Consider the following 6,499-nt stretch of genomic DNA (forward strand, 5'->3'; position numbering starts at 1 on the left):
GATAGGAAGTCACTGGTTGCTTCTCCTCCTCTTCTCTGATCATTCAGGTTCTTACCCCGATATCTGACTCCTGATTTTTTATTGATAAAGAATAATTAGATAAATGCAACACTCTGGGGGAAATAGTAGCAGGGTCAGGTACTGTTCACCAAGGCTTGTGATAGCAAAAAAGCTTGTGATATGCTACAAACCTCTTGAAACAGCCCTGGTCAAGGCTGCACCTTCAGGAGCCAAAGCAGCCAGCTGCAGTTGCTGTGTAGTTTTCGAGGGGGAGTGCTTTAGTTAGGGTTTTTATTGCTGTGATGAAACACCATACCCAAAAAGCAAGTTAGGGAGGAAATGGTTTATTTGGCTTACACTTCCACATTATAGTCCATCACTGAAGGAAGTCAGAACAGGAACTCAAGCATGTAGTGGGTAGCCATTCCAGCTTTGATCTGGAAGTTCCAACCCCCATTGAGGCTTCAGTAGCTGTCACGCCTACAAGGTGGGACCAAGAGAGGACCCTGAAGACCCAAGATCCGGATGCGCCGCCTTTCTTGATTCCTGGACCCTGGACACTGGAGGTAGACTGAGCAGAGTTCTCCAGAGAACACCACCGGACTGTGCTACATCTTTCCCAGACCCTGCAACCTACCTCTCCCTTCATTTGTGAGTTATGCCACTAAATAAACCTCCCTTTTAACTATGTGGAGTGGCCTTAATAATTTCACCAATATACACAGGGCTGGAACCTGGAGGCAGGAGGCTGTTGTAGAGGCCATGGAGGGGAGTTGCTTGCTGGTTTGTTCATCATGGCTTGTTAGCCTGATTTCTTTAGAACCCAGGACCACCAGCCCAGGATGGCACCACCCACCATGAGCTGGGCCCATCCTCAATTATCACTAATTGAGAAAATGCCTTACAGCTGAGTCTCATGAAGACATTTCCTTTACTGAGGCTCCTTTCTCTCTGATGACTCTAGCTTGTGTCAAGTTGACAGACACAACCAGCCAGCACAGGGGACATATATGGTGGTTTGAATGAAAACTATTTCCAATAGCTCGGGCATTTGAACACTTGGTCCCCAGTTGGTGGTCTGTTTGAGAGGGTGTAGGGGTGAGTTTGGGGAATTTATAGCTTCACCCCACTTCTGGTTCACCCCCAGTGCTTCACATTTGTCAATGAAGATGTGCTTTCCAAGTTTCCTGCTCCAGCTGCCAGCTGCCATGCCTTCTCTACTCTTATAGATACCTTGGAACCACATAAACACTTCACTCTATAAGTTGCCTTAGTCATGGGTGTTTTTTTTTTATTTTCTAATAAGACTAAATTTATTCAATACCCTAGAGTAAAAGTTTTGATTATAAGTATCCAACAGTATAAAAAGTACAAAACAGATCTGTAGATTTCTAATATATTAATACAAAGTGCATGACTACATACAGTACATCCTACAGGCAGAGTGGAGGGGAGAAGACTGTGGCTGAGGTCTAGTAATAAATAAATAAATACAGAAGTAGAGATGATCCATCAAAGTATATTCTACCACCAATACTGCAGCCAAATGTACAAAAAAAAAAAATCCCATGTCAAAGTAACGCAGGAGAATGGTAATGGCTGGACTCTGTACTATGTCAAGGGCCGTGGAGAACCAACCCACGTGCATGTGGTGGCTTGTACTAGGTAGGTTTTCCAAAAAGGAAAGAGACACACAATGTAAAACTATAAAACTATAAGATGCCACAAACTGTGGCCCTCCTTGTTGTGAAACACTAACAGACTTTAATAAAACTCCAGTTTTTAAAATAATTATGAGTGACAGAATACTAAGGCAGCCATATACCTCTCCCTCTGAGAGAGGTCTAAAATGGCACTATTGTTTTTCCTGAATTTTGAGAAGAGGAAATCAGACAACTTCAGTAGGGCTCAACTGAGAAGCCCTTGCTGATATCTCCATGTGAGGAGCTCCATTCAGCTATCTTGATGTTCAGGAGTCCGACTCCAAGAAGCCAACCTCAACACACAACTCTTTTCTTCTAATCAACTTTAAATAGTGGGAGAAAAATAAAACAACAAAACCCCAAACCCTAATAAAGTTATGACAAGGCAAAGAGCTACTCTATAGATAAAACCTCCACAAAGGTCAACTGAGGTAATCCAGAGATAGAACTGAATCATGTGGATTTCAGTGAATCCCAGACAGTTGTGTAACACCAATGTCAATTATTTACACACTACAAGCCCTCTAAGAAATGTGCCCCAAGCAGCATCAACTGTGCCCCATGCATTCCCAGGACTTACACATTCTGTTTAAGTAGTTTCTAACCACCTGTTCCCTACCGTGTGGTGATGCTTTGGTACTATCCCTATAGGACCCTGCCCATCCTACAGGTTTGCCTTCCCCAGAAAGAGCTCTGGTTCTGTTTGATAAGGTTCACATAAAGTCTTTTATCAAATATTACGATGAAGGGAGGCGACAGGTACTACCTGTGTTCATAAATTGCTTCCTCCTTCAAGCTATTTGCAGAAAGCTCATTCTGTCCTGCTTAATAATCAGTAGTACAGGTCTGATTCATCAGAACCTTGGCAACACCTTAGCATTTAAAAATGTTTAACTACCTCTAGGAGCAGGTCATGCTATTGAGTTATGACAAATTATCATGAGGGAAAACAAGTGTACCCAGCCATTTTAAAATGCCCCAACCACTGCCTCTCCACAGAAAGACTAAACTACGTATGGTTTATCACACAACAAATCCCATCTCTGTCCCCTGAAATCCCCTAATTTTTTTCATTAAAGGGGATTAAAAAAAAAAGACTTAAAGAGCACTTTACAGCAGCATTCAGCTTTCCTATGAAATACTCAGCATCTTAAATATTATGTACAGTTTTTTCTTGTAAGCTAGAAACTGGCTTCAGAGTTTGTTGGATGGGGGACGGGTAACCCATTAAAAACTAGTCTAGAAAATGTCTTTTGGCAGAATAGCAGGTATCCAAGTTAAAAATAGGAGGGTCAGTTTGTTGCTTTGTGGTCTTTTCAAAGTTCAAATCACTCTTTGTTCCCTTCTACATGAACCTCAGTCACCACTCCTGAGTGGAGATGGGCAGAGGCGCCGGCCCTGCTCCTCGGGCTTCTCAGCAGCTGCTTTCTTGCTGCTGCAGCAAGGCTTGAAGAGATGTGTGTCGATGAGGACTTCCCCAAAACGGCCCTTATAGATGATACCACAACATATTTTCTGTCTTTTCCAGTAGGTAAGATCTAAAAAGGGAAAAACCGGAGTTCTATTAGAGCTGGAAGCCATCTCTGTATCTGAGCCATCATCTGACTGGTTACTGTAGCAGGGAGACTGGGCTGGAGAGGCACTTGAGGTGGTGCTGTGAGCATCAGAATTGTGGCGTTTAAATTCCTTCTGCAGTTTACTGATCTGGTTGCTTTTCATCCTGTTTCCAGATCGAGTTTTCACTTTCTTTGGTTTCAGTGTTGTCTTTAGACTGGGTCCTGCCCTTGCATCTACCACATGATTCCAGTTTTTTTTTTTGATCCCGCTGGCAACTTCTTCCATCTTTTCACAAGCAACACACAGGCATTGCAGATGTCTCCAGAGCGAGTCTCATGCAACCCAAAACAGCTCTGGAAGTCCTTTTCATAACGTTTACTGTCCGTGAACCGAGAGCTGGAGGACTTGGCTCTGCAGATACAGCAGCCCTCTATACTTCGGTACATCTTTGGCTTGTGAAAACCAAACATCTTTTCTTCTGGGCAATAGCTTCCACGCGCAGCAGCGTCCCCACGGTGCGGACTGCACCAGGCCAACCCCCTGCAAGCACTCCCTCCGCCTGCGCCGAGTCAGTCATGGGTGTTTTATCATAGCAGTGGAAAAGTAGCTGAGACACCATGGAATGTTTAAAAAGTGTGTTCCAGCCTGCTGTTTGACCCCTACTCAAAACAGCCAGGGGAATAAAGGAGAGTCCATCACCTACAAATTAGGGAGTTAAATTACCTTACTCCTAAAAAAAAGTCTTTGTTTATTCATAGGAAAATGGACATCAGCAGGGGTGCTTACGAGATCTTTTATTTTATGTGTGTGCATATGTGTGTGGCTGCTCTTGGAGGCCAGCAGAGGTCCTCAGATCTCTGGGACTAGGAGTTACAGGAAGTTGTGAGATGCCCAAAGTAGATGCTGGGAACCTAACTCAGGTCCCCTGGAAGAGCAGCAAGCACTCCTAACCACTCTGCCATCTCTCCAGCCCCATAACAAGAGCTTTAGAGTGTTTCATTGACACTCAAAGTGAGTTAAACAACCCTTAATATCTATGTCCAGTGTTCCAAAGAAATGTGAGTCCCCTTGTCTGTCTCAAAATAAAATCAAAACTGGACTGGGAAAATCTCACAGACCTCAACCCTCCACAAAGGACTTCAGGCAGCTGAGTAAAGCTGGGAATGAGAGGTGTGTCCTCCGCAGGGAAGAACACACCAATTAGTGGTCCAGGGCCAAATGGTCAGCCCTGGAAACATCCGTATAAGTAGCATTATATACACTCAACAGGTTATACTTAGAAATATATGTGCATAGCCAAAAACATATATGCATGCATTAACAATTGATTTTTAAAAAGAAGCCTTGAAAGAGAGCAAAGAGGGGTTAGAGCATGAGAGGGATGGGGGGGTGCAGAAAGGGAAGGGAGGTATGTTGAAATCAAATTGCAATCTCAAAAATAAATTTTAAAAATAAAATATCTGCTCCATTCCTTCTCCACAAGTTTCATACATCCTCAGGTTCTGGAAGCCTGAACCCAGAATGCACATGGAAGCAAAGGGAAAATCAGAAAAGTGTAGCTCATTCCTAACTTTGCTGTCACAGAAGAATTGTTCACACTGCTACTCCGAAACTGCCAATAAAATTAAACCTTAATTCCAAGGGTGAGTCCACATTCAGCTGGCCAGAACAAACCATAGAGGAGAGAAAGACAGACCTAGGTAGGTGGAAGGAGGGGCTTAAAAAAGATTTGCTGGGCTTTTTGATGGGGAAGACATGGAGAATGGGGTCAGCTGATCATTCCTTCATTATTCTTTGGATTTGTCAGGTTTTTAATCTCAATTTTTGACTCCCAAGTTTTTGTTGGGAATAATTAGGGTAAATGCTTTATCTGACATTCAACACCTGATGAGATCATGGGGCAGCTTTTACAGCTGCCATTTCTCCACCATATGGGCTTCTCCTGCCTGTTTTCACCTTGCATCTGCTTCTCAGGCCTCTCCATCCTCTTCTGGGCACAGCCTGGCACAAGTGCCTGAACTGGCTTCCTGGAATGTCCATTGCTCTCCATTCCGCTGAGGCCTGGTGCAAGTGCCTGGGCTGACTGGAGCTAGTCCTACTGCTTTCCCATGGTAAGAATGGTGAATATTATGATACAGGGAGTTAGGTCTCTGTATGGTTCTACAATGGATGGTTTAAAAATGGCAAAATTAAATGAAGGGATAATCAACTCATCTGGGATTGACATAATGTTGATTATAATCATTATCGGTTTAGTAATTCATGTTTTATCCTTAAAAAAGTGGTTTGATATCAGTGCCAAATATGAAAAATTAACTAATAAGATACAATCTTTAGAAAGGCCTACTAGTGAAACTAAGAAAAACATTCACACAGAGAGAAATTTAGAGTAGAACCTACTGCACCATTGCATTATAAAACTGAAGAGGAACAGCCCAAGGTTATTAGAAAACCAACCTTCATTTATCCAGTTACCATACAAGAATGACCACCAATGATAGACTCTCCCAAGGCTATGCAAACATTAGCTGGGATACTACAGAAATGTTAGATTTAAAGAGACTTAAGGAAACAGTCATTCCATATGGTATGCATTAACCCTTTGTGAAACAGATGTTAAATTCATGGACAAATCAGAACAGAATAATTCCCCAAGACTGGAAAGACTTAGCTCAGCAATATTGGAAGCTGGTCCTCAGTTGCAATGGAATACATGGTGGAGAGAAGAAGCTAGGGTCATAGATTATCAAAGTGGGGCTAGAGATAGTGTAACTTCCTAAGACCAGCTTCTCAATGAAGGCCAGTATGCTGATTTGCAAAGACAGTTTAGAGTTGACGATCACACATGCCAGACACCAGCTTTGAATGCTTGGGACAGGGCTGAAGAATCAGGAAAGAGGACTAAGTCATTGACAAAAATTATACATGTCCCAAAAGAAGGCTTTACTGATTTTTTATGAAGATGGATTTCAGATGTGAATAGAATGATATCAGATTCAGAAATTAGACAAATATTATTTGAGTCTTTAGCTCTTGAAAATGCTAATTCAAAATATAAAAGGGTAATTAGGCCTTTAAAGGCAAGATCAGCATGCATAGATGAATGGATCTGAAATATGGCTAATATTGGATCTCACACTTATGATGATAATTGGATAGGAGAAGTGATTTCTAAAGAAATCAAAAGGTCAGATATTTTAATTGTGGTAAATAAGGTCATCTGAAAAGAAATTGTAGGC

The 6,499-nt window shown here is 42.3% G+C and overlaps 1 pseudogene; it reads right to left on the reverse strand.

The window, feature by feature from the left end:
- Nucleotides 1-1,265: 1,265 nt before the first annotated feature.
- On the reverse strand, nt 1,266-3,863 carry LOC119086391 (annotated as a pseudogene).
- Between the last annotated feature and the right edge of the window lie 2,636 nt (nt 3,864-6,499).

This window comes from Peromyscus leucopus, chromosome 1 (genome assembly GCF_004664715.2).
Source record: "Peromyscus leucopus breed LL Stock chromosome 1, UCI_PerLeu_2.1, whole genome shotgun sequence".
NCBI classification, from domain to species: Eukaryota; Metazoa; Chordata; class Mammalia; order Rodentia; family Cricetidae; genus Peromyscus; species Peromyscus leucopus.